Genomic DNA, 9849 nt, shown 5'->3' with positions numbered 1-9849 from the left:
GTCGATCGGCCGGGTTTATATTATATTTGAGCCACGGGCTCAATGCCGAAGACTCTCGCACCAATCAGCAGAGTTTATATTATATTTGAGCCACAGGCTCAATGCCGAAGACTCCCACGCGATCAGCCAAGTTTATATTATATTAGAGCCACGGGCTCAATGTCAAAAACTCCCGCGCTGATCGGTCGAGTTTATATTATATTTGAGCCAATGTCGAAGACTCCCATGCCGATCGGCCGAGTTCACATTATATTAGAGTCACGTGCTCAATATCGAAGACTCCCGTGCTGATCGGTCGGGTTTATATTATATTAGAGCCACGAGCTCTAGAAGTCGAGCAACGACTATAAACCCTTGAGTCAAAGACTCCCGTGTCGATCGACCGGATTTGAGTTATATTAGAGCCATGGGCTCTAGAAGTCGGGCGGTGACTATAAACCCTAGAAGTCGAGCAGCGACTATAAACCCTTGAGTCAGAGACTCCTGTGCCGATCGACCGGATTTGAGTTATATTATAGCCACGGGCTCTAGAAGTCTAGCGGTGACTATAAACCCTAGAAGTCGAGTGACGACTATAAACCCTTGAGTCAGAGACTCCTGTTCCGATCGGCCGGGTTTGAGTTATATTAGAGTCACGTGCTCTAGAAGTCGAGAGGCGACTATAAAGCCTAGAAGTCGAGTGGTGACTACAAACCCTCAAGTCAGAGACTCTCGTGTCGATCGGCCGGGTTGGAGCTGTATTTGATCCACGGGCTCAGCTCTAGAGACTCTCGTGTTAACCGGTCGGGGTCAAGCAATACTGGTCACAGAACAGCATATCGGATATCTTATCTCCCCCGTTCAGGGTCGAGCGGTCTTCACTGGTCTCGGACCAGCTTATCGGATCTTTTATCTCTCCCGTTCGGGGTCGAGCGGTCTTCACTGGTCTCGGACCGGAATATTGGATCTCCTATCTCCCCCGTTCAGGGTAGAGTGGTCTTCACTGGTCACGGGTCAATTTTCTTATCTCCCCCGTTCGGGGTCGAGCGGTCTTCACTGGTCTCGAACCAGCTTAGCGGATTCCCTTATCTCCCTCGTTTGGGGTCAAGCGGTCTGTTGGGACCTTTGTGCCCGCTAGAGGGGGTGAATAGTGTTTCGTCAGTTTGCTTCGTCTTGTTGGTGTGCAGCGGAATACTCGAAGGCAAACACTCACAATGCTAACACTTAGGATTTACTTGGTATCCACCTTAAGAAGAGGTGACTAATCCAAGGATCCACACACGACACGCTCCTCCACTATGAACAACTCCTTCTCGGTCGCAGCCGGAGGCGGAGATGTCTCGTACAAACTCACACACAACACCACAACTCACACAAGAAGAAAATACAAGATATAAATGAAATACACCCTTCTTCTTGCTTACTTATTGCTTGTTGTTGCCTCTTGAACCTTAGGAATGCACCCAAGTGCCTTCAAGAACTGGCGATGAAGATCGGGAGAAGATCACGTGAAAATCGCTGAAAGCTCGCAGGAAAATCGTAAAAGATCTACGGAGAAAATGCTCCGCCCAGGCTTTAAACAGTGCTCCCAATCGATCGAATTCATCCCCAATCGATTGTCACGTCAGCACCGCTCCATCGCAGCCATCCGTCACCTGCATCCTGCACAACGGTCACTTCCCAATCGATCGACCAATCGATTGGGACTTCCTGAATTGATCGCCCGATCGATTCAGAACCTTTCTGTGCTCTCGCATCCGTGTGAGAGCTTCTGCTGCCCAATCGATCGACCGATCGATTGGCAGCTCCCAATCGATTGCCCGATCGATTTGGAAAGCCTCTGTGCTCGCGATTCCACATCTCAATCGATCGATCGATCGATTGGGCCTTCCCATAATCGCAGCACACTCCAATCGATCGGTCGATCGATTAGACCCTGGTTCAATCGATTGCCCAATCGATTAACCATCCTAGACTTGACTCAATCTTAAGTCCAAAGTCTCCAACCCAACTCCCGGTCAACCGTGACCTGTTGGGTCTTCATGCTTAGCATTTGGCCACACCCGACCAACCTCAAACTAGCCTTCTAGCCTCCTCCATCAGCCTTGCGTCCCTCGGATATCTCCCCATCCTTCACGCCTTGCCTTCAGGAGTTTCCTTCGACCTCATCCTAGTTGTCGGGTCTTCCTTGCCAAGTCATACCAGGACTTACCTTGCCAAGACTATATGCTTGGACTTTCTAATTGCCTGGCTCCTCACCAGGATTTTCTCCTTTACCAAGATCACACTTGGACTTTCCAACTACCTGGCTCCTCACCAGGACTTTCTCCTGCCTAGCTCCTCATTAGGACTTTCCCGTTGTCTGGCTCCTCACCAGGACTTTCTCCTTTTCCAAGTACACTTGGACTTTCCAACTGCCTGGCTCCTCACCAGGACTTTCTCCTGCCTAGCTCCTCACTAGGCCTTTCCCGTTGCCTGGCTTCTCACTAGGACTTTCCAAATGCCTAACATCCAGTTAGGACTTTCCCAGTCAAGTCTCATGTCAACCTTGACCTACTTGACTTGTATTCTCATCAACCTGGTCAACAACCCTTTAACCATCTCCATAACCGGACAATTGCTCCAGTAATCTCCTTATATTGTCAAACATCAAAACTCAAATCCTGACTCAAGCTTGACTCAACTCAAACTTAGTCAAACTGGTCTACCTTGACCTAGGGAAATTGCCCCTAACAATCTCTCCCTTTTTGATATTTGGCAATACCTCTAAGTTAGGCTAAATCTCATAGCCTTAACCTCTTCTTTATACCAAAACTAAATCTCATAGCCTTAATCTCTTCTTTATCACAAAGCTAAATCTCATAGCCTTAACTCCATGACAAAGCATAAATGAAGGTTTCCTTCATTCTCTCTCTTTCCTAGAGAGCAAACTCCCCCTTTTTGGGATGAAGGACTAACTTAACCTTCCATTCTCCCCCTTTGTCACACATCAAACACTGAAAACAAACTCTTCTCCATAAGAGTTAACTCTACATTGTTTACAACCTCATATGTTGTGAACAACCCCACAATGAAGATCTCTTATTCTTCATTGTCGCCTAAGCTCCCCTTGAACTCTACTTCACTTCACAATGCTCATCCTAGAGCATGCATCAACTTCCCAATGAAACTTCTATTCATTGTATTCAATGCTCCCCCTTGAGCAGTAACCTACTCCACAATGCTCATCCAAGAGCATTTATCATCCTGGCAATGAAGATAACCAATCTTCCATTGTTCCGCAATACTCGACCCTGAGTATTATCCATCACAAAGGTTTGACCCCCTTCCAAGGTCCTTGAAGATAAATTTTCATGCATTCAAAGAGTAACTCCCCCTAAAAACAAGGTCAAACTTCTGTCATTGCACCAACAATGATTTGGAGTTCCTAAACAATTAGGAAAATCAAAACTTGAAGTTTTGAGGTTCAAAATTCAATAATGAAACTAAATCCCAACCTAAACTTCACTTAAGTCTACCTTAACTAATCCATATCTGTTTTCATCAAGAAAACTACCTCTAAATGTATACAAATATATTCCAAAGGGTTATGAATAGTCAATGACCCTTGAAAACTAAAACTTGAAGTTTTGAGGTTCTAAAATTCGAAATTGAGACTAAACCTCATCCTAAACTTCACTTTGATTTATCTTAACTAATCTATACCTGTTTTCATCAAGAAAACTCCCCCTAAATGTATACAAATATATTCCAAGGGATTTGGAATGGTTATTGGAACTTGAAGTGGCTTAAAGTGCTGAAATCATACTTTTCAGGCCAAAATCAGACTTTCCAATCGATTGAAGTTGGGACTCAATCGATTGAAATCACTTCAATCGATCCATTGATCGATTTCGTAAGCTACTGCTCGCAGAAATTCCCTCTGAATCGATCGGCTGATCGATCCATCCTGGGTCAATCGATCGGCTGATCGATCCACTGACTCTCTGTTCACGGGAATTGGCTTCCCAATCGATCGACTGATCGATTAAAACCATCCCAATTGATCGGCCGATCGATTGAGTTTCTGATTTATCTGAAATTCAATTTTAGCAGACTTCAGAAACTCCCCAAAAATTCTACAAACCTCTAAAAATCATAAAAACTCATGTAGACATTATTTAGGGTATATTCTATCAAGTAAAAATAGTTTTCTATAAAAATACTTCCTATTTTCAAAGATTGACACAAACTTGAGACCTTATAAAAACTTTAGTGTTTTCTTCCAAGTTTGTGTCTAACTATTCAATGATGATTACTATCAAAAGATAGTCTTCACCAAGGTTTTCCAAAAGCATTTAAAAACATTTTCAAAACCAATATCCAACCATGTTTTTTGGGCTCAATGTACATAACTTGTACATTAGCTTTCCCAATGATTGGAAAACACATACTATGTGTTTTGATGAACCTAAAACTCAACAAGATGCACCAAATCAACATCTTGAGTTTTGTTCACCATCCTAACATCTCACTTATATCTAATGTGTACTAAAACATATACGAGTCACCTTATGGTTCTTTGTGAGATGTATATTTGGTTTTTCCCTAAACTAAGGGATCATGGATATCTACCTAGACATTTTGATGGATATAAACATCCGCCAAGGATGTTACTTGTTAGTGAATGTCATTGGTCCTTAATTACAAGGAATTAAACATGATGCGTGATATGTTATGACATACATTAAAAATAAATAATTTTCAAAAGAAAATTTCCTATAACTACATGATATATGTATAGTATGATATGACATGGTATTTTTGTATTTTTCATAATAATCATAAATGCAAAAATAAATATGATGTCATGACATATGATGGGCAAACAAAGCATTGTAAATTAGCATAAATAAAATACCTAGATTACCTATCTAAGTGTCATTAAACCTTAGCTAATCTTATAATCAAATCCTAAATTGCCCAATTTCATCAAGAAATTGTCAAACCCCAACTTGACATTTCTTTACTCTCTTGATTTATTTATCTCAATTAAAATTAAGCACATTCTTCAAATTTTGGCATATTTATCCTTCCAAAGGAGTAATTAATCTGATTAAGACTTAGATTTTCCTTAACCCATTAAGAAAACACCAAAATCTCAACTTAGTATCTATTATGGTTTTCCTTTAAATGTATCAATTTAGCCTAATTTCAAATCCTCAAAACTTGGCACCTTTTTACTCTTCAAGGCTTAATTACATTTGATTAAAGCACGAGTTTTCTCTTAATTCCTTAAGAAAGTATCAAAATTCTAACTTGATTTTTCTTATATTTTTCTTAAGTGTGCCAATTTATATTAAGTTCAACTCTTCAACTTTTGACATATATATTACTCTTTCAGAGAGTAACCCAATAATCCTTTTCATTTTCAAAGGTTAACAATAACCTTGAAAATGCTCTCAAGTGTCAACTTTATCAAGGTTGGGTTAACTACCTTTCCAATTGGAGTTGACACTCTCTAAACTCATCTAGGGTGTAGAGAATATGTTCCTAGGAACCCAATACCTATTGGTGCTCCTTGGATGCTCTAGGTACTCACTCGGGATAACTTCCCTAGATACCTTTCTAAGGACCTTTCTAGGCTTCTTAGAAACCTTGGTCACTTCTACTAGGTCACTCCTAGGGATAACTTCCCTTGTAACCTTCTTTGTGACTTTATTTGGCCTTTTTGGAGCCTTAGTCACCCTTACTAGATCAACTTTAGGGATGACCTCCCTTGTGACTTTCTTTGTGACTTTGTTAGACTTCTTAGAAGTCTTAGTCACATTGGTCTTGCCAAAAGAACCTTTAGAGATTCCTTCCTTAGTATCCTTGACTTTACCTTTACACCTAGGGTTGGTCTCATAGCTATATGGAACCCTATGAAAAGAAATCACATCACTCTTGACTTTAGGTTTGTATCCCAAACCTCTATAGCCATTGGATGACTCTTGTCTAAATTTTCCTGGGTTATGCTCATTTTGAACCCTAAGCATGTTTTCCATTCTTGCTAAGGTCCTTTCTAAATTCTCAAGTCTTGTCCTCAAGCCTTGATTTTCACTCCATAAATCTCTAGATTTTGGTTTTTCCTTGAATTCTTGAGAATTTCTATTCTTAGGCATATATCTAAAGTCCTTAGTGTTATTGCCTACGTTGTTATTTACCTTCATAACCTTAGGTGTGGTAAATCTAACATGAGGAGGAATATATTTATCCTTAAGGCTTGTTAGAGTGTATACTAAAAGCCTAGCATTTTGTAAACATTTATTTTTGAAATAAAGAATCGTATTAGTCAAATGTCTACATTTATATGCTAAGTGTAGTTGTTCAATTAATTTATATTGTAAATAACATGGTGTGTTGTGTCACACACAGAAGATCATGTTATCAATTTCTTATAAATTATAAATAGTAGCTCACGACTAAGATGGAAATGAGCAAACCATTGGAATAGTCGTAGTGTAATTTGGTATTAGTTTATCTTAACTATAAAATTACACTATTACACTCTGAGTGTATTGAGCAGGACCATTTAAGGTAAGTTTTTTTTATACTGACTACATAAAAGAACAAGACCTTTGTTATTATGGAAGTGTGTGCTCTTAATCCTGATATAATAACAAGCACATATATCTAGTATTTATTTCTTTGACTTATCAAAGGGTGTGATTTAGTTCGATAAATCAATAGGCCCGATAAGTTGGGAAATGATATTATTTATAGTGTGTGTTGTTGATTATAGAAGGAAATTGTGTTCTAGTAATCTACGTTGATGATGCCCCCAAGAGGAGCTCATAAGGATTGTCATGTAAACCCTGCAGGTGGACTTAGTCTGATATGACGATAAGGTTGAGTGGTACTACTCTTGGAGCTAGATTTTAATTAAGTGAGTTGTCAATAACTCGTTTAATTAGTGGGCATTCGACATCTTAAACACAGAGAGATTAACACACTCATGATAAGAAGGAGCCCAAAATATAATTTGGGATTGATGCGGTAATTCAATAATAATTCTTTAGTGATATGAATTATTATTGATGAAATTAAGTTGGGTATTCGGGGCGAACACGGGAAGCTTAATTTCATCGGGAGACCAAAACCAATTCCTCCTCTCGGTCCCTATCGTAGCCTCTTATTTATAAAATATTATACACACACATACCCACCTTCTTACCCACCTTAAGGTGGCTGGTCAAGCCTAGCTTGGAGCCCAAGCTAGGGTCGGCCAAACCAAGGTGAGTTGGTTTCATTAGGTGGTCGGCCCTAGCTTGAACCTAAGCTTGGTGTGGCCGGCCACAATAAATTAAAAAGTTTTCATTTTTAAAATCTTTCTTATGTGGAAGTCATGGTTTTAAAAGAGAGTTTAAAATTTAAATCTTTCCTTTTATAGTTTTCTATAAAAGATTAAGTGAAAGGTTTGATATCTTTCCTTATTTGTAGTTAAAAGAAATATTTTAATTTTTTGATAAAACTTTCCTTTTTATAACCATCCTCATAATTTAAAAGAGAATTTTAAAATTAAATCTTTCCTTTTATAGTTTCTACAAAAGATTAAGAAAAGATTTGATATCTTTCCTTATTTGTAGATTGAAAGGAAGATTTTAATTTTAGAGAAAATTTTTCTTTTTGTAAATCATCCACATATTTTAATAGAGAGATTTTAATTTATAAAAGTTTCCTTTTATGACCAACCATGAAGGAAATTTTCAAAAGAGAAATTTTTATTTAAAGATTTCCGGAAACAAATTAGGAAGTTTTAATTTTGTGTTTAAAACTTTTCTTATTTGGAGGAATTAAGGTGGCCGACCATATATAGTTTGATAGGAAAATTTTATTAAACTTTCCTTTCATTGGCAAAGAGAATAAGGAAGTCTTGATAAAACTTTCCTTATTTGCCAAGACCAAGAAATATAAAAGAGAGAGTAGAGGTGCCTCACCTCATAACAATATCTCTTCTATTATTTCCTCTCTTCCTTGGTTGGTGGTCGGCCCCTCTCTTTCTCTCCCTCTCCTATTCTTCTTCCTTGGCCGGCGGCATCTTCATCTCAAGGAGCTTGGTTGGTGGTCGGATCTTGCTAAAGGAAGAATGAGAGATAGGAGGTCTTGTTTCTTAACATCCCTTGGAGCTTGGTGGTGGTCGAACCTCATATTCTCTTGGAGTTCTTGTGGTGGCCGAAACTTGCTTGGAGAAGAAGGAAGCTTGGGTGGTTCTCATCTCGGTAGATCGCCGCCCACACAACGTCTGAAATAAGAAGAGGAATACGATAGAAGATCAAGAGGTTGTTGCTTACAAAAAAAGGTATAACTAGTAATTATATTCCGCATCATACTAGTTTTCTTTATATAGATTTTGAAATATCAAACACAAGAGGCATATGATTCTAGGTTTCGAATTTGTGATTCAAGTTTGTGTTCTTTTATTTTTTTCGATCTTGTGATTCGATTGTTCCTTTTGGTTAAACCTAGGGTTACTATAAGGAAATTAAATATTAAATTTCGTTGAAAGGCTTTGTCTAGGAAGTGGTAGATGTTCCCATATCCAAGAAGGCCTAGTGCCTTGTCATGTTTAACCTGGAAGTCAATCTCTAAAATTAATATTTAATTGAATTTGTAACATGGGTGGATTTGGATCAATAATGTTAAGTATCGTTTGCGATCCAAGTCTAAACCTCTAAGAAAAGATAAGTTAAATTTGGAATCAATAATGTTAAGTTCCGCTTGCGATTTCTAATTTAATTTCTAAAGAACGCAATAGGTTGTTAGGAATGGTTCAAGACTTGTACAAAATTTTTGTACAGGGGAACCGGTACGATATTCCGAGTATCAACCAACAAGGCTATCATGCCTCCTATTTTCATGATAATTTGCATTAAAATGATAAGGATTATTTCTAACATGCATTTTATCATGACTAAGAGGAATTGCACTATTTAAGTTTACCTTGGGTTTGCTCTTAAAAGCTCCCCCCCCCTTGATTTGTGCTTCCTCCTTTGACTTTAGTTGTCTTCTTCCCTTTTGGACATAGGCTTCGATAATGTCCATTTTGGTTGCACAAGAAACACACAATGTGTTCCTTGCTCTTCTTTGTTGTGGGGATTGTCTCCTTAGGCTTCTCCTTGCCCTTGGGTACTACTTGACTCTTCTTCTTGGCCAATTTGGGACACTTGCTCTTGTAGTGCCCATGCTCCCTACACTCAAAGCAAATGATATGATTTTTGTTATTTACAATTGAAGTTTCTATACCTTTGCTTGTAGGAATGATGTTTGATTCTCCATTTGATTTATCTTGCATTGTGGAGGTTGCATCATCTTTTTCTTCTTCTCCTCTTGAGGATATGGGTGCTTCCACCTCTTTAACTCTTGAGGATGTGGATACTTCCACCTCTTCCTCTCTTGAAGATGTAGAAGATCTCTTATCTTCTTCTTTCTCCTCCTCTTCCTTCTTATTCTCGAATGTTGACCTCATGTCAACATCGGATTGGTCCTTCTCTTCTTGGACCAATGAGCCCTTCTCCATAGGCTCATCCACTCCTTGAAATTGAGTGGGGTTCTCATGATAGGCAATGACCTTTTTCCAAAGATCACTTGCACTTGTGCATTCACCTACACTCAAAACTATGTTAGAGGGTAATAGATTTAACAAAACTTTTGTTACCTCCTTATCCGCCTCCGCTTGCTCCCATTGTTCCTCGGTCCAATGTCGAGGTCGGAGGTGCTTCCCCTTTTTGTCCTTTGGAGGCTCAAATGGATCTTCCAATGCAACCCATTGATTCCAATCCATTTAGAACCAAGTTCCAACCTCGTCCTCCAATAATTGAAGTCTTCTTTGTCGTACAGAGGTGGAATTCG

Source organism: Zingiber officinale, chromosome 4A, assembly GCF_018446385.1.
Source record: "Zingiber officinale cultivar Zhangliang chromosome 4A, Zo_v1.1, whole genome shotgun sequence".
NCBI classification, from domain to species: Eukaryota; Viridiplantae; Streptophyta; class Magnoliopsida; order Zingiberales; family Zingiberaceae; genus Zingiber; species Zingiber officinale.
The sequence above is the reverse complement of the archived record's forward strand: the minus strand, read 5'-3'. Positions refer to the sequence as shown.